At 42.9% G+C, this 18,931-nt stretch overlaps 1 protein-coding gene across 6 annotated transcripts in view; it reads left to right on the forward strand.

Moving 5' to 3' along the window:
• Nucleotides 1-224: 224 nt before the first annotated feature.
• Nucleotides 225-18,931, forward strand: part of LOC127577911 (proline-rich protein 5-like) — an 87,235-nt gene continuing 68,528 nt past the window's right edge. For 5 of the 6 annotated variants that reach the window (XM_052029563.1, XM_052029566.1, XM_052029565.1 and 2 more), the window contains exon 1: nucleotides 225-421. The gene's annotated coding sequence lies outside the window, so the exon portion shown is untranslated. Of the gene's footprint in view, nucleotides 422-515; nucleotides 583-18,931 lie in introns of those variants that run through there. The other variant, XM_052029564.1, reaches the window with a different exon arrangement.

An 18,931-nucleotide genomic window follows, 5' to 3' on the forward strand; every position in this document is an offset into this window, starting at 1 on the left:
CGCATTCTGGCTCCAGCGTCTCCATTGAGATGAGTCTGAGTGATGCTCACTCCCATAATTTGCTGGGGGTTTATTTCTATTTTTAGTCAGGATTAGAAATTGCCGCAAAAGAAACGCAATAAACCCATGTTGTTGGGTTCAGTCCAAAGAGGAGTCACGGGGGGGGGGGGGGTGAAAAAAAAGCGTCCAGATCACCCGCGACAACGCCTACCACATGAAAGCCTCAACTCTGCATAAAGTGAAGCTGCAGAGAGCGAGCGTTCCCCGCCAGCCCGACACACGAGTGCACGGAGCTCGCCGCTGTCCCGGGACCCGAACTCGCAGCCCTCTCTCCAGCCTCAATGCCTCCCTGCCCAAGTCGATTAAAGAGCAACCAGTCGCCGGGATCGCCCCCAGCCTGCTGAGCTGCGGACATTGCAGGGTGAGTCCGCCGTTCGCTACGCGCAGGGTGCTGGGTGTTCAACTCGATGGTTTTTTTTAGCGGGATGTTTAGTTCCATGCTGTGACTTTTCCCAGACTTTGCCAAGAAACCCACCTCTGCGGACGGGTAGAGATACGGGAGGTAGCCTGTACTGAGTGAGGGTAAGGAATACTCGTGAGATTATTGATCCGGTATTAGTTCACATCTACCTCATACCCTGAACACACACATACACATAGTCTCTAAACACTGAGACAGACGCATAATCTCTCACACAGAAACTCCCCCAACTCTCTCTTACAGACACAGCCCGGCTTCAGCCTGACACGCACCATCCGCACTCCCCCACACGCGCCAGTCCTTACCTCCAGAAACGCGCACACGCTTTCTCCCATCACAAGTTCTTCCACACACTCACACACACTCACACTCTTGCTTTCCCCCGCACACTCTCTGGCTGCCTCCGCTCACACTTCAAACTACACACACTCTTTCGAACATGCACCCTCTCACATCCGCACTGAAGTTCAGCTCTGAAGCTAATTCCTCTGTTTTCTTGAACAATGCAACCGCTGAAATACCGATGCACTTTTAATGAGTCTTAACTTCTGAATCTCATTTTAAACGGTGCGTCTCAAAGATCTTATGATTGTGGCAAAAATCGAAGCATTGAGGCTGCTTATGGTGGATGTTAATGCTGATGGAGTGGTCAAAGAGGACATAATAAAGTAGGCAAGCCTTTTCTGTACTTTGCTCCATTTTAAGAGCAGAGGTTAATTGTAGGTTACATGCATTTTGTTCATTGATATATAATTATACCAATTGCACTGGGCACCGTTTCCTGCTCTTAGTGTTCTGAAGTTGTTGAATACATGTTTGAAACAGAGACGGCATTGACAACCCTTTCACTCATGTTGGGGAGTGCACTCTAAAAGTGGGGTGTCGATATTTGCAATACATCAATAGCAATGACAAGGATGAGGGGATGGTAGTGACAGATACTCGCACAGCATTTAAGAAGTATTTGGATTAGCCATGAGAAACAAGGCTACCAGCTGAGTGCTGGAAAAGGGGATTAGTCTGGATAGGTATGAGGACATGGTGGGCTGAAGGACTTGTTTCCCTCATGGTTGACTCTCTGATACTATGAATAATATCATTACATAATTTTTTAAAAAATCATGCAATATAATATCATAAGAAGTTTAGCAAATGTCACGTTGCCATCAAAGAAAGAAGCAAGAGAGAAAATTGTTGGCAAAATGCTGGATTCCATTATTGAAGGTGTGGTAATAGGGCACTTAGACGTCGTAATATCATTAGGCAGAGTAGTCATTGTTCAATGAAAGGGAAATTGTTTCACAAGGATGTAACTAGCAAGGTAGATAAAGGGAACATGTAAATAAACATCTGGGTTTCAAATGCACGAGGTAAGATTGTTATGCAAAGTAATGGCTCACGGGTTTGGGATAACATACTTAGCGTAGATGGAGGATTAAGATCAGAAAAAGGCCTTTCTCAGGCTGATAGGCGGCTGTGAGAAGGGTACAACAGGGCTCAGTACTTGGCCCTCAGTTATTCATAATTTTTCCTGATGCCTTGAATGAAAAGGCAGAGTGTAGTGTATCCAAAAGTCAAAATTCTGCAGATGTGGGAAATCAGAAAGACATGAAACAGTAAAGTCTAGAAATATTCAGCAAGTCAGGCAGCATTCTCAGCATTTTCTATTTACACATACATTTTTGCTAATGATATAAAGCTAGGCAACAAACAAGAAGCTGGAGGAACACATCGGGTCAGGCAGCATCTGCGAAGTCCAGATGAGGGGTCTTGACCTGAAATGTCGATTGTCCATCTCCCTCCACGGATGCTGCCTGACCCGCTGACTTCCTCCAGCATTTTGTTTGTTGCTCCAGATTCCAGTATCTGCAGTCTCTTGTGTCTCCGTGCAAATCTAGGCGTCAGGAGGATAGAAGGGGATGTAAACAGGTTGTGCGAATGGACAGGATAGTGATAGGTGGAAGATATTGTGGTAAAATATTAGACTTTGCACTTTGGTAGGAAGAATAGGAACAAGAGTATTTTTTAAATGTTAAGAAAATAGAAAATAGCGGTATGCATAGGGGACTGGGCCCACTGGTTCATGAGATGAAAAAAATTGTGCAGTCGGAAGGGAAATGGTATGTTGGGCTTTATTGCAAAGAGATTGAAGTTTGAGGATTTGATGAGACAAAATGCAAAAGCAAAATGCCATGGATGCTGGAAATCTGAAACATAACAGGAAATGGAAGAAACACCCAGCAGGTCGGACAAGCTCTGTGGACAGAGAAACAGAGTAATGTTGCAAGTTGATGACCTTCATCAAAACAGATGAAAATTAATCAACCTGAAACATGAAGTCTTTTTCTTTCTCCACGGAACCCATGGAGTATTTTCAACAATTTCTGTTTCGATACTCATGGAGTTCAGCAGAATGAGATCTGCCGCCACTGAAACATTCAAGATTCTGAAAGAGATTGACAAGATGGACAGTGAGGAGCTATCCCCTTAGGCTTGAGAATCTAGAATGAGAAGACAGAGCATCAGGACTAGCAAACAGCTGTTTCTGTTTGGGACCAAATTACTTTACTTAAAGCACTGGCGATCTTTGGAATTCTTTACCTCAAGATGGTCCCAGACATTGAGTGCGTTCCTGGTGGTAATCAATTGAATTTTGAACTCTAAGTGTGTGAAATGATAGAGGGGCCAGGTGGGAAAGCATACAAGGTACATTAATCCTGATTTACTAATGACAGAGTAGGTTCAAAGGGTGTATTGTTTTTCTGGCTTGGATTTCATTATCAGAGACATTAGGTGTCTGAAAGCCATCTAGTAGCTGGGTTTTGAAGTGGCAGGAGAGAGAATTAGGAGATTTAGGATAATACTAAGATAATATCCACGTCTGGGCTTATTGGTGGCAGTAACATTCATACCACACAAGTGCCAGCCAATGATGATATCCAACAAGAAAAAAGCCAGCCATCACTCCCTGACATTCAATGGCATTAACAGCACTGAATCCCCCACTATCAATATCCTGGTGCTTACCATTGACCAGAAACTGAACTGGAGTAGCCTACAAGAGCAGGTCAGAGGTGAGGAATGCTGAGGTGAATAACTCACCTCCTAACTCCCCACAGCCTGTCCACCATCTATGGGGCTGTGCAGGAGTGTGATGAAATACGCTCCACTTTCCTGGATGAGTGCAGCTTCAACAGCACTCAAGAAGCTTGACATCTTACAGTACATAGCTGCCCGCTTGATAGGTACCCCATTAACAACCATTCACTCACTCCGTCACTGACACACAGAAGCAGAGGTTTGTGCCATCTACAGGATGCACTGTCACAACTCACCAAGACTCCTTAGACAGCACCCTTCAAACCCCTGACCTCTACCAACTAGAATAATAGTGGCAGCAAAAGCATGGGAATGTCAGCACCTGGAAGTTGCCCTTAAAACCACACACCATCCTGATTTGGAATCATATCGCTGTTCCTTCACTGTCACTGGGTCAAAACCGTGGAACCTCCCTCCCTAACAGCATTGTGGGAATACCCACACTTCAAGGACTGCAGCGGTTCAAGGCAGCTCACCACCACCTTCTCTGGGGTCATTAGGGATGGGCAATTAAGTGTTGGCTCAGCCTGTGAAGCCCACATCCCTTGAATGAATAAAAAAATACATTTGGGGTTACCTTCCTACAGGGCAGGGCTGAGGTGACAGAAGACTAGGCCTCAAATGATGGAGCAAAGGGGAGGAAGGAAGAGGCATTGCACAAACGACTACGGGCTGGAGGGCAGGATGTCAGAGAAAAAATGAGGAAATTAGGGAAATGCAGATAACATTTCACCAGCAGCCATGATGGGGGTGGTGTTGGTTTATGTTACATGTGAAATATTAGTGATAGATGCGATGTGAGGTTTGAAGTTCAGCTGTTAGATTCTCATAGGACTCTAAGGTTTATCTAACCAGCCTGTTGGGAATCAGTACCAAAAAGATAAGGATTATGAAAGGGGGCAAAAGGAGACAGTTAATTTTCTTAGCATTAGGTTTGGGGAAATTGATGAACAGGTTACCTGACAGCCCAGAGCTACTTTGCCTGAGAGAAATGTTGAAGAGGTGGAGATGTATGATATCAATATATCTTGGCAGAAGTGGAAACCAGACAAGGCAGTTTCACAGCACCATGTTGTTGGAAGGGAATGTGCTGGCCACAACCACAGGGAAAATGTTTTGTGACTTAATGTCCTGGTGTTAAGAAAAGTCCATTAGACAGGGTTCATGTGGAGGTTTTGGGAGAGATGGATATAGAGTGTGTAAGAAACAATGTATTCCTTAGAGAAGAAAGTCTAGGTAGAGTTACGGTGGATGTATGAAAGGGTGGTAGATCAAGCTGGGGTTTTTCAGAAAGGGAATTATGGCTGAGTGCCAGTGAAAGGTGAAAGATTATTGGGGGGGGCGGTGGGAGATGGAAGGTGGAAATGTGGAGTAACAAGTAACAGTCAGGTCAGCCATGATCTTATTGAATGGTTGAGCTAGCTCAATGGGCCGAGTGGCCTCTTCCTGCTCCTGATTCATATATTCATAAGCAATGCCTGGGCAAAGGTAAACACTAACACTGGCACAGCTCCCTGACGTGGAAGCCAAGTGGCCAGTTGAGGGGAGTGGGAGAAAGGACATGGCTCTTGTGGAGAAGGGGGGTGAGAAGATGGTGTTACACTACTGCGAGAATGAATTTGAATCTATATTGTTACAGCTGCAAAATTACAATTTGTACCTAATCTCTCACATCATTCACTGGTGTACTGCATTCTGTGTAGAAAACATGTATTGTCTGCATCTGAAAATGAACATGGTGCAAGCCAGCGGTTTGAGTCTGTAAGTGTAATTAAGAAACACCTCTGGAAATAATTAGGTGCATGGTGGCATCAGTATAGTGAGTCAAATTCTGCACCATATGTCCGACGTGAAAGCTGAATTTGACTTTTTGCCAAAAAAAAGGAAAAGAAGTCAACTGTGGTGATTGCGTGTGCTGTTTGTGTATAAGATACTTGCGATGACTCCACTATTCCAGGCCATGATAAACAGGGGCCAAACAACAACGTGCAGGTGTTAGAAAATTTTAAGTTTAAAAAAAAGTCAAATTTTCTAAAAGACATGAGTGACAAAGAGAATGTTAACTATATCCTTTTGCAGTTGGAAGAGAAGAGATTGGATCTTTTCAACATAAATGAGTCAGAGAATAAAAGCCCTGACAAGAATTTCAAAATATTACATACACAACTCGTGTTGAAATTGAATCACTGGACTGACAGATAATGAGTTCCAAAGCCTTAGGCAGGAACCACGTGAACCTGTTAGTTTCCTTTCAGAGCTGAGATACACAGCCAGTGAGTGCAAGTTCAGGGAAGTGGATGAAAGGTTAGTCAGCCAACTCATTGGGGCCTCAACATACGCAGGCCTGCAATAAGTTTTGATAGCACAGACCCTAGATATACCCACAGCACTGGAGACCACAAGCTGGTACATGAGAACCCTGATAACTTACATGGCTGAACTTCAGATCAGTCCTGCAAAAGCAAACAGGGTTGACGCAGTTGGAAACAAAAATCAGATTGAAAGACGAAAATCACAGAAGTTGACGGAGAAAAAAAACGGCCTTCATGCAGATCAAGGTGCAGATTATGTGGTCAGCTCAACCTTTGGAAGGAGAGGTGCAGATCTCAAGTGAAAGTATAGAGAGAAGATGCCAAAGCAAGAGTGAAAGAACCAATGGAAAATAAGTCAAATCAGAATATGCACACCATGGAAGATTACAGAGAGTTTGAGGACATACTGGCCATCCTTGGGTTACAAACATCCAATTATGAAAACCCCCTACATACAAACAAGCTCCCTTAATATATTTAAATTCAAAAATCCTATGTATGTACATAGGTCCATTCCTACGACTAGTAGAACTAGTTTCCTCTCTCTCTCCACTTTTAGTAATTGTTCTTTCTTATCAGTTTTATGTGCTTTTGATGCCATTAATTATAACACTATGGAGGTGTTTTTGTCTCTAAGATGGAAAATTCAACTTATGGACATCTGTAAAAGCAGAACTCAGGGACAGCCTGTACTGGATACTGGAACTACACATCTGTATAGATTGACCAGATGTGACAGTCCCTAGAAAAATGAAATCCACACTACCATCCGGATTGGAAAAACAGTAAAGTATCAAGGTAAATCTGGAGAGACGAGTATACCACTGGGGTTATACCTAAAGCTCTTCTGAAACTGAAAGAAGATTGGTATCTGAAGGAAAATGTATTGTAACAAAGCAACATCACGGTGACAGCACACAGAAGAGAAATATTCCACAACCTGAAATTACCCAAATCGGAGAGGTGAACAAAGGGAAAGAAGTTAACGGTATGTTTTATGGAGGGATCCGTTATTGAGAAGTTGTAAGAAACTACAGCTGATCTAAGTAAGCCACAAGTTGGAGGAGACAACACAGAATTGGAAGCAACATGCTGATGAAAAAGTGCCCTCCAATAAGAAGCAAAACAGACCTAATCTAAATGTACCCAGAATGTTCCTATGAAACAATTTGATACTTTGAAAGTTTTTAACATCATCATTGAGCCCCAAGTGAAACTAGTGATGCAACCCACCAGATAAAGAACAAATCGAGTTAAAGAGAAGGCTTGAAAAGGAAATCCAAGAGGTGGAGCATAAATTACTGAGCCTACTGACTAGGTGAAGCTATTGCAGTGAGAGAGAAGCTAATGGATGACTTGGATATACTTGGACACAAAAGATTTGAAGCAGGTGATCAAGTGGGATTACTACCTACCACCCCACAAGCCTCTGTATCCAACACATCATTCTCCACAACTTCCGCCACCTCCAACGGGACCCCATCACCAGGCACATCTCCTCTTCACCCCCTCTCTCCACTTTCTGAAGGGACCTCTCTCTCCACGATTCCCTTGTCCACTCGTCCCTCCCCACTGATAACCCCACTGATAACCCCCCTGGCACTTATGCCTGCAACCGTACCAAGTGCTACACCCGTCCCTACACCTTCTCCCTCAGGGTCCCAAAAAGGCAGCACTTCACCTGTGAGTCCGAGGGTGTCATTTATTGCATCCAGTGCTCCCGGTGCAGCCTCCTGTACATTGGTGAGACCCAACACAGATTGGGAGAGCACCTTCACTCCTTCCACTGCAACAGCCAAGACCTCTCGGTGGCTACCCACTTCAATTCCACATTCTATTCCCATACTGATCCATAGCCTCCCCTACTGCCATGTTGAGGCCAGGCGCAGGTGAGAGGAACAACACCTCATATTCCGCCTTGGGAGCCTCCAACCTGATGGCCTCAACATCGATTTCTCTAACTTATGGTAACCCCACTCCTTTTCCTTTCCCCCACCTCCCACTCCTTTGTCTTCCCTTTTTCCTGTGGCTCCCTTCCCCTGCCTTAATGACCTGCCCATCTCCTCTCCTCTCCTCCCCTCCCCCATCCTTTATTCCACGGTCCATTGTCCTCTCCTACCGGATTCCTTCTTCTTCAGCCCTTTGCCTCTTCTACCCATCACCTCTCAGCTTATTACATCTTCTCCTTCTCCCCCACCCACTACCTTCCCCCCTCACCTGGACTCATCTATCACCTGAACCCACCTATCCCCTGCCTGCGTGTGCTCCTCCCCCTCCCCCCACCTTCTTATTCTGGCTTCTGCCCTCTTCCTTTCCAGTCCTGATGAAGGGTCTCAGCCCAAAATGTTGACTGTTTATTTCCCTCCATGGATGCTGTCTGACCTGCTGAGTTCCTCCAGTACTCTTTGTGTATTGCTCCAGATTCCAGTATCTGCAGAATTTCTTGTGTCTCCTTACTACCGATGTCCATCTCTGGAAGATGCCACAAAAGCACAAAACAAAGGTTTCAGAGAGCCATTCAGAACATGCGGGTTCCAGCATCTACCTTTTGTACTTAGACTAAGCCAGGACATATTTCAGCAGAAAGTAGCTGAGACTTAGAGGATGCAAGGGAGCAGAAGGCTGAGCAGATGACATCCAATTCTATGAAGTCTCCAATAGTCATCTCCATGAAGTGATAGACAGGCCAAATGCTTGAAAAATGTATCCAGAAAGGAAATCTAATGCCAGTTCTTAAGAAGGCTTACATATCAGATAGAATGAAGCCAAGACCACAAAAAATCACAGCAATCACCGAGACAGAGGAGCAGAAACTACAGTATAAGACAAATTTACCTGTATAGAACTGAGAAACCTTCTGCAACTAATCCAGCCCATGCATTCTTTAATTTCTTTGACACCAGAACATGCAGCAAACCTGAGAGTACCAATGAAAGAAGATGCTGAATACTAGTGGTCACAATCTGACAAACATGAGGAGGTGACACACACTGAGATGTGTCTGTCACACTACAACAAAATAAAATTGTCATTTTACAGGTTGTTGCCTCTACTCAAAGGCCTGTAAGCAGCCCTGCTACAAGAGGGCAGGTTGATAGCATTTCGCTCTAAAGCACTCGTGGGCAGATGCAAGATAATACCAACACAGAGAACTATTAGCTGCTGTATATGGATAGAAGTTTTGCACCTCTCTCTAAAGTTAAAAGTGATCACTGATCCCTAATGCAAATGGACAAGTAAAGTCTATGTACAGTGCCTGCAAGACTGCAGAGGTTACTTCTGAGGCTTTAAAATTATGATTTCACACTGAAAAACAAACCAGGAAAAGAAAAGGTGCTAGCAGATGTACCGTCTTGTCTGTTGCCACAGGAGAGACATGAGATGACAGATCTTGGTGTGAAAGTATATCGCCTCATAAATGTGACACCAACAAAGCTGAGTAAGATCAGAGAAGGGACAGACAAAGATGTAGAGTTAAAGATGCTTCCTCAGCTCGTGATTCAGGGGTAGCCCAAATAGGTGAAACACACACAGCCAGCAATAAGGTCAACTAGAGGTGATACCTCACTGCCTGGATCCAGACACCCAGAGAGATGCAAGAATTACTCCAGGAGATGCCCAAGGTGACATGAGTATGAAGTAATGCAAACTGAGAGCTAGCTCAGATGTATGCCAGTTTGAAATCTATAAAAAGAGAGAAAATGTTGTCAACATGCTGTGCATGCCAAAAATATACAACAGAAGAAGTAGAGGCTGACCTTATAATACCACCTAGGCCATGGCACACCTGGGGAGATAATTTGTTCACACGTAGCCAAGAATGATACCTCATAGCTGTAGTTCCCACTCAATAGAAGGATGAATGATTTCAAAACCACAACAGTTACCACAGCAGCTTGAATCATGTTTGCTGAACAAGGGACTCCTGAGAAACAGGTGTGTATCGACAGAACCCTGTTCACCTCTAAAGAATTCAAGAGGTCAAGGGGCAGTACAGGTTCACCATTGTGACCTCATCTCCACACTATCCTAGAGGACACGGTTCCATAGAGGGACATGTCCAAATAGTTAAGGGGACCTTTATCAAATGCACATAATCAGAATTGTTTATTATCACTGACTTGTATGTTGTGAAATTACAAAGATATTACACAGATTACAAACATACAAAGACCTGATTTTTGCCTATTGTTCCCCTGGGCAAACATCTCTAAGACTGATAAGAAAATGCCAGCTAAGCTACTGAATACCAGAAACTACAAGACAACATTTCCTGGAAAATACATCTTCTAAAAGACTAAGATAACCATTGAACAGATGCAGAAGTGAAAGGAAGCCAGCAAACGAACCACATTAAATCATTACTGAGTTGTTGAAAGGGCAGGCAATGCAAGTTCTATAACGGGGTTACAAAAACATAGAACCCACCTTTAGTTATTTGATGAATTGTGCGTTATGAAGTCTCAGAATGGCTGGCAGATGATATGGAGCAGAATCCATCCCTGGCCTTCAATAGGACTGATAAAACAGACAGTATAAGGATATCACCAGCAACACCAACATCAGCATTGACACCAACGTCAGCAATGTCAATGACGTCATCAACATTAACATGACCAGCAAAGTCAGTAGCACCAGCCATACCAATAACTTCAACATCACCAATAAACCAATGTCGTCAGCAACACCAACAAGATACACAACATCATCCACACCAATAACATCAGCAACACCAGGATTGTCAGCAGCAACAGCAATATCTGCAATGTCAGCAAAACCTGCAATGTCTGCAACACCAGCAATGTTAAGTGTAGCTTCTACAAGAGTACATACACCACATCACCAACATATTATTCAACTTGACACAGAGATGGTTAACGATATTCAAATCCACAAAATGAAGACACTGCATCTTATCACAACTGAAATCGTGAATGGTAGATTCAGAATTGTGATAGGTAATACTAGAGTTTAAGAAACTTTTAAAATAGATTAAAATAAATAACTTTTAAGGAAACAGACAACACTCCTCTTAAGAGAAAGGTGATACTGTGTTGTTGCAAGGATGAATAAGGATCTATGTTGCTAAGAGTACAATTTGAGCTTATTGTGCTGCAGCACCCACTGGTGAACAATATTCTGTGCTGAAAACACACAATGTATCCATCAGCAGTACATGGTCTGTAATCTGATGGCATGGAGGGAGATAGGGAGATGAAATGAGGAGTGCCATTATCAGCACTCAGTCTCCCTTCAGCTTTTGGAAATGTGGAGAGATTTTTCTGCCTTTGTTTCACTTATTTTCAATCTGTGGAAGAACAACTTGATCTTGTTACATCTGCTCATGTCTTCAGACCTAGACAAAACATATCTGAGGAGATTTATCTTCACTGGATTCTCTTCACTAGGAAGGCAGCCGTGTGGTCCACTGGAGCAGCACCTCCAGGCAAATTCCAGAATAGGGATAGCATTGCCAGCGACTTAAATTTCAGATTATTAAGTCCTTCCAAGCAACAGAAGCAGTATAGGGCAAATTATACAACTGGGTAATGTGCCAACAATAAAGCCACCGTTTAAAACAGTTTGGTTGAAGAAACCATTTCTTGACCGGCCATAGAAATCAGCCAGCAGCAAAGAGATCATATTAAATTTATCACAGGTAAGCTTCCCCAAAGACTGCACGGAGCTATGCAGGTCCCTATCCAATTCCTCCACCAGCTCTGAAGAGAGGAGTTCCAGACTCGCTCATGTGCATGTAGGCTGTGCCCGATGGGATAAAGTCATGCACTGGAATGCATGCTGCTCTGGCAGCTCTGAGGAGCCCATGATTAAACAGAAATCTTCAGTAGCCTCATTGTTTGAAAAAGGCCTCTTTGAACTGGCGTTGTATCATCTTTGCGAATAAAACCCGAAGAGCATTATAGTAGTGCACTCTTTGTCTCCATGATTAAGATAATTGACAGCTTCCAAAAGTTGTATTTAGATGAAATGGGTAGAGTGGGTGTAGGGGTTGGTGCTACAATGTAGATTGTGCGTGTCCAATATTATTGCAATCCATTGTACATTGCACAGGGAGTTGATGGAAGGCAATACTAATGAGAAACTATGAGCAGAGAAGGGTACTGATAACATGGTTGGTTATTTGCACTGATGCACAGATTTAGTCATGGAAAGCTTCAACACTGGCTTTAATTGACCAGAACTCCCATTAAGTGCACAACCAGTCTTGCCATGTGTGCCTGATACAGTGGAGCAGTAGACAGTCCCACCATCTGCTCCTACTTCACTGGGTGGCTGCAGCTCAGCAACTGTTGGCTCAGCCCAGTTGACTTGTTCGATGCCCCATCCACTGACTTAAACATCTGCTCCCTCCAACACAATGTACTGTGGCTTATTCAAGTCACCAAGACTTCTTCTGGAACACCTTCCAAATTCATAGCCTCCATCATTAGAAGGATAAAGGTAGTGGGTGTAAGGGAACACCAACACAATTTCCCTCTAATTGCACATCTAGACATAGATTGACTTTCCTTCATTGTTAGCTTGTTGAATTCCTGAGCTTCCTATTTGAGCACATAGCTCATGTGGACACCAGAATTTTATCACCACCTTTTCCGAGGTAACTACTAGTGGATAGTAAATACCTAATCACATCTTGGAAATAGCAAGTAGTGAGATATCATCCAGCAAATACTGAGATATTATACAGCAAGCAATGAGATATATAGCAATCAAGGGTATATTATTCAAGGACCCATGGGGTGTTACATAGAGAACAATGGCATATTGCATAAAGAACATGGGAATATATTGTAGCAAACAGTGGGAAATTTTTATGGAGCGGCTGGGTATTATGTGGTAGATTGTAGACTATTATAGGATGTGCAGTGGACTACTATCTGACAGACAGCCTGATGTGTCACAGACAGGAGTATATATAGGTAACAAGCTATACTATGGGTTGCTATCGAAAAGGAAAGGAAGTGCAGGAATCTTCAAGATGTATGCTATTTTTAAACCAGTACTCTGAATTAGAGACTGGTGGAGGAGATGACAACTTGAGATAGTGCAGTCTAGAGTACAGGGGGATGAACAAAGGATAGAAGTGCAAAGTCACAGGGGACTCCACAGTCAAGGAGCAGACTGGTTACTTCTGCAGCCATCCACAAGAAAAAACAAAAGACAGGAGGTTTACAATGCACTATGTGTAAATGCATATGCCCCAGACTTGATCACATCAATGAAACGGCTTTGTATGCTAAGTCAGCACCAGACTGGGGCCCCAGAAAAATTGGTTTACAACAAATATGCAATAGAGTTAGCAAAGTTTCTCTTCCAAAGGTGCATTGAGTCACAACCTGCACTGGCCTCAATGGGAGTGGTATCGTCATAAACCATCTATCTGCTCACAACTCGGTAAAGACCTGCATGCCTGCATTACAGTCAGTTATTAATAGCACACAGGGTGCCCTGGGGGGGGGGGGGGAGAGAGGCTACAGGGAAGGGAGTCTTCACAAATGTGCATTTGTGTGCTCCTTCCTCAGGGTAAGCCACCATCCCAGAGTCACCTGTCATTCCTAGTCCAAGGGTGCTACCTGCGGGGCTAAGTCAAACATTATTTTCTGATAATTATTTTCTCCAAAAAGTACCTGTTGTTAGTTTGAACATAGACTTCACTCTTTGGAAAGTGCATGAACAATCTCTGGTGAATTTTGGGACCACCTTGTGAAATAACCCAGTGCCAGCAGAGTGACCCCCTTAAATGACATTTGAATGAAGAAGGCAGCATTTTATGCTCCTTGTTTCCCCTGTGACTGTTCAATAACAGTCATTTCCTGGGCCTGAGTGCTTCAATTTATGCTTCAAGGGAGTGAAATGTGCATTGTATGATGATTAACATCGTCAAGTGTGGATCTGATACTGGGAAAATGTCAGGTGCATAAACATGGATTGCAATTGGAAGTGCCCAGTTCAGTTTCACAAATGCTGCAATTTCATGCTGAAACACTCACCAACACAATTTCCTCTAAGTGAAATTGATATTGGTCTGGGTAGCACTGAAAACCACAGCATTGTACAATTTAATTTCTAGCCATTTGTGGTGAGGTTGCTGAGCTGCAGGCACAATGTGAGAATATGATGTTATGGTGGTAAGCAAAATACAGGTTCAAAATAGTGCAAGACTAATCATTTAGTATTCTTGGACGTAAGGTGTCCAGAAAAGATAGGGAAGGAAATATGAAGGTTTGATGGTAGCATTAATTTAGGTATTATAGCAATGGGGAGAAAGAACACATGACCTTTGATCAGGTTATCGAGCTGAAACGTTTATACTCTCTCCACAGACACTGCCTGACATTTTGAAGATATCAAGCATTTGCTGCTTAGTCAGCATCTGCAGTTTTCTTTGGCTTTTCAATCACGCTGCTGGGGTATTTTATAAGCCACAGAATAGCAAGAGGAGGGTAGAGAAGCAAATGAGCAGGGTTAAGATAGAAAAGTGTATGGTCAAGTGAATTGGGGACTTTAAATACTCTAATATTCATTATATTGGACCTTTATGAAACACTGGTTAGGCCCCAAATGGTAAATTGGTTTATTATTGTCACATGTACTGAGGTACAGTGAAAAACTTTGTTTTGCATTCTATTCATACAGATCATTTCATCACATAAGTACATTGAGATAGTACAGGGGAAAACAATAACAGAATGCCGAATAAAGTGTTGCAGTTACAGAGAAAGTGCAGTGCAGGCAGACAATAAGGTGCAAGGCCATAACAAGGTAGATTGTGAGGTCAAGAATCCAGCTTTATCGTTCCAGGTACTGCATTTGGTATTGAAAGGACAAACGAGGGAGGGAATTCTGAAATACATTGAGGAGAAGTTCCTTGATCAGTATGTCTTCAGCTCAAGCAGCACGTGTTTGAGATGTGGGAGGAAACAAGAATACCCTGGGGAAACCCACACAGTCACAGGGAGAACAGTCAGCACCGGAGGTCAGGATTGAACCACGATCACTGGAGCTCTACTAGCTCTACTAGCATTGGTATTTACTGAGGAAGAGGATGCTATCATACCTCAGTAAAAGTGGAGTTTATTGAAATAATACATGGGGTAAAAATTGATGATGAGGTAAGAGAGATTACTCATATTCAGAGATCAGTTACTTAGGATACACCCTAGGTTGCTAGAGGAGGTGGTCAGTGGAGACTGCCAAAAAGCTTGCCATAATCTTCCAGTCCACCCTAGATAAAGGAGAAGTGATAGGGGATTGGAAAATTTGATACTCTTGTTCAAGCGAGATGAAAACACAGGCCAGCATGTACAGGCCAGTCAGTTTAATCTCAGTGGCGGAGAAGCCAGCTTTTAGGAACGATAATCAGGGAAAATTTTAATAGCCTTTTGGAGAGGCTATGTTTATAAAGGATAGCCAGCATCAATGTGTTGAAAGCAAATCATGTTTGACTAACCAGATTGAAACCTTTGTGGAAGTAACAGAGAAGGTTGATGAAGGGAATGCAGTAGATGTCGTCTGCTTGGATTTTCGAAAGGCATTTGACAAAGTCCAGCATGACTGGCTGGCTAATAAAATTGAGGCCCATGAAATGAAGGGGTTGGTGACAGTAAGAAGAAGAAACGGCTTAAAGACAGGAAAAAAGAGTGTCACAATTGCTTTCTAGACCAAAGGATGGTAGACATTGGTGCTCCCAAATGGTTAGTGCCAGATCCATGTTTTCACATATATTAGTATCTTCTGAAGGGTGATTTGTGCACAGTACCAAACGTGGAAGTATGATAAGCAGTAGTAAGATGGTAATAGATTGCAAGAGGACTAAAATAGATCAGCAGAATGAGCAGGCAAGTGACACATGACATGTAATAAAAGGGAAGTGTGAAGTATTTTATTTTGCTAGAAAGAGGAGAGACAATATTATCCAAATGGCACAGTTCTGACAGGATGTGCAGGAACAGGGAGACTTGGTTGTACCTGAGGTAAATCTATGGAAGTGGCAGAATGATAAAGCATCTGGAACCTGGACTTTACCAGTGAATGCACAGAGTACAAAAGCATGAAGATGTTGTTGAAGATTTATACCTTACTGTTAGGCCACATCTGGAGTATTGTGTCCAATTCTGGTTACCACACTTTAGGAAGGATTTGAAAATTCCAGAGGGGGTGCCGAAAATATTTACTGAAATGGTTTCAGGGATGATGAATTTTAACTGGAGAAACTGGGATTATTCACCTTGGAGCAAAGAAGGTTGACAGGAGATTTGAAGGAGCTGTATGGTGTGGAGTTTAGACAGGTAAATAAAGAGATGTTCCCATTAGCAGATGATTCAAGGATAAGCGGACACAGATTCAAAGTGATGGGCTAAAGATACCAGTATGACTTGAGGAAAATCTTTTATATGCAAGGAGTGTTAATGATCTGGAACTCAGGGTAGTGGAAATGGCTAATCAAGGTTTTCAAAAAAGAATTGAACAGATATGAGGGAAAATCATTTGTAGGGGTGCAGGGTCAAATGGGTCTGATGGGATTCCTGTATAAAAGGCAGGCCTGGTCTTGATGGGCCAGATGGTGTTTTAATGATTCCATGCTTCAGTGCAAAGAGCAGTGAAGTGTGCAGTAAGTGGTGGTATATTTTACAAATTGATATGAGATGTTGTACAGCAAATGACAAGTAGTGAGATATTTTATACGTAATGCACTGATTAATGGTATAATGTGAGCAGTGGAATATAAGAAGAGATCAGAACAGGAGTAGACCATTCAGCTTGTCAGCCCTATTTCAGTAATCTGTATCTTAACTCATCCATAAGAACATCCCTACCTAAAAAACAGAAGTAAGCCAAATAGGTTCTCCAGATATCCAGTTCAAAGGATGATCTAGTATTTCCAGCCCACTTTCCCACGTGATCCTCAGGATTCCCTTAGTGTCCAAAATCTATCAGTCATGGTCAGTGGCTGAGTGGCTTTTTATGTAGACAATATCAGAGGTTTAAAAACCTCTGAGTAAAGTAATTTCTCCTTGTCTCGATCCTAAATGACTTAACCTTAATCGTGAGGCAATACCTCTGGTTCTGGACATCCACCAGGAAAAAACAGCCACTGGCTGTCTACCCTGTTAATTCATGTTAAATCTTATATGTTTAAACAAGATCATCTCTCATGCTTTCAGGTACAGCTCCACATTCAATCTCTTCTAATAGTGCAGGCTCTTCATCCCCAGAATCAATCTAAAGAAACGATGCTGAATTGTTTCCAAAATAAGCACATTTTTCCCTACATTTGGAGACCATAACTACACAAAGTACTGCCTTCCTTTCTACTATAACTCCATTGCAATGAAAACTCAACATAATGCTTGTCATTATGATAGCTTGCTGCACAAACAAGTTGGCTTCCTGTATTTCAGACATCAACACAGCAAGGTTGAGCTTTGCATCAACATGTCATCCATTCTTCCTACCAAAGTGAATGACCTCGCTTTTCCCACATTGTGTCCTATCTGCAACTTCCTTGCACATTTGCTTCACCTACTTTTTCCCTCTGCAGATTCCTTACCCTCTCCTCACAGCCCAGTTTCCCACCTAACCCTGTATCATCAGCAAACTTGGACAGATTACATTCTTACCTTTCCAGTCCTGTACACTTACTTGGCTTTGCTCGATATTTCTTCAAAATTTACAATGAAAATCCATCTCGGACTTGGAATTTGCAATGGACCTAGTCTCAATAGCTCTTTGGGGGAGAGAGACTTACTTTTGTGTGATGTGTTTTCCAAGACGCTTGCCTGACTCCACCTTTCAGCTTATGCTTTCTTCTTCTTGATCCTTCTCTTTATCTACCCTAATAATCACCCTATTTTCTACCCCATATTTATGCCTATCCTACTGAATAATTATCTTAAATGAACTAGAAAGTTTCCCATTGAGACATTGAGTAGCAACAGGTCACTTTCAGCCACAATGCCACCCCACAGCCAAATAGCCAAGCAAGACCTGCCAGTGATTGAAGCAAGGTGACAGATAAGTGAGTGAAGCCATAACCCGCTGAAACTTCAATAGCTTGGGAGAAGATGAGAAGGAAGTAACTGTGAGTTGGATTGGGGGGGGGGGTGGGGTGTGAGGTGGCTGAGGGAATGGCGTGGTTAGATTTTTCTATATCCACCCAGGGAAAACTAGCACTTTAGGATTCAGTCAGATCTGAGGCTAAAGTGTTAGCAGCTTGGAGTCTCTGCTTCTCCAAAAAACTTCCTGTCTAATCTGCAATGTTTTCAGCTCTGTTTTAATCACAGTTCCTTCAGGCAGAAATTGTTATTTCCACCCCACCACTCCCACCACCCCCCCGGCAAATTGATCCCATTGACAGGAACAATCAACAGATAGAAATCTGAGTTGGGCCATTGGTCAGGCTTTTATCTTTCTGTTTATTTTGGTTTGTTTTTTTTTTGGTACCGCCATTCTGCAGCCAACAGTTGCTGACCTCTGATACACAACAGCTCGAATCAGAGTGATTGAGTTGCAATTTATAACAGTTGTCTGAGAGAAGGAGAAATGCAGAAAGAAATAAGTGTAAGTTCATGCCCAGGAGCAGAAGTTTATTATTTGGATGAGGACATCTGTTTCCCTTGGCAATTAATAATACGTCAGTAACACATTAACGCTTGGGGAGAGTTGATGGCAATGTGGGGAGGATTAGCGTAGGATTACCATAAATGGGTGCTCAATGGTCAGCAAGGACTTATTGGGCCAAAGATCCTGTTTTTGTGCGTCTCTATGGTTCTACAACATTAATAAGACAGCATGCACATAAGGCATAGCCAGTTACTTCACACCATTGCTGTTCCTCATGTTAAGTCTAGAACAGGAAGAGATCATTTTCATCTATCCTAGCACAATCAGGTGGATCTGACTACAGGCGAAAGGGGGATGAGCTGTAAGACCGGCATTGCCTCATCTTTTCAATTGTCCAACTTTTCAAGTAAAATTAAAACCACTTTGATTCTTGGCAGACCTTTTGGCTGCCAGG

This window comes from Pristis pectinata, chromosome 14 (assembly GCF_009764475.1).
Source record: "Pristis pectinata isolate sPriPec2 chromosome 14, sPriPec2.1.pri, whole genome shotgun sequence".
Classification (NCBI taxonomy): Eukaryota; Metazoa; Chordata; class Chondrichthyes; order Rhinopristiformes; family Pristidae; genus Pristis; species Pristis pectinata.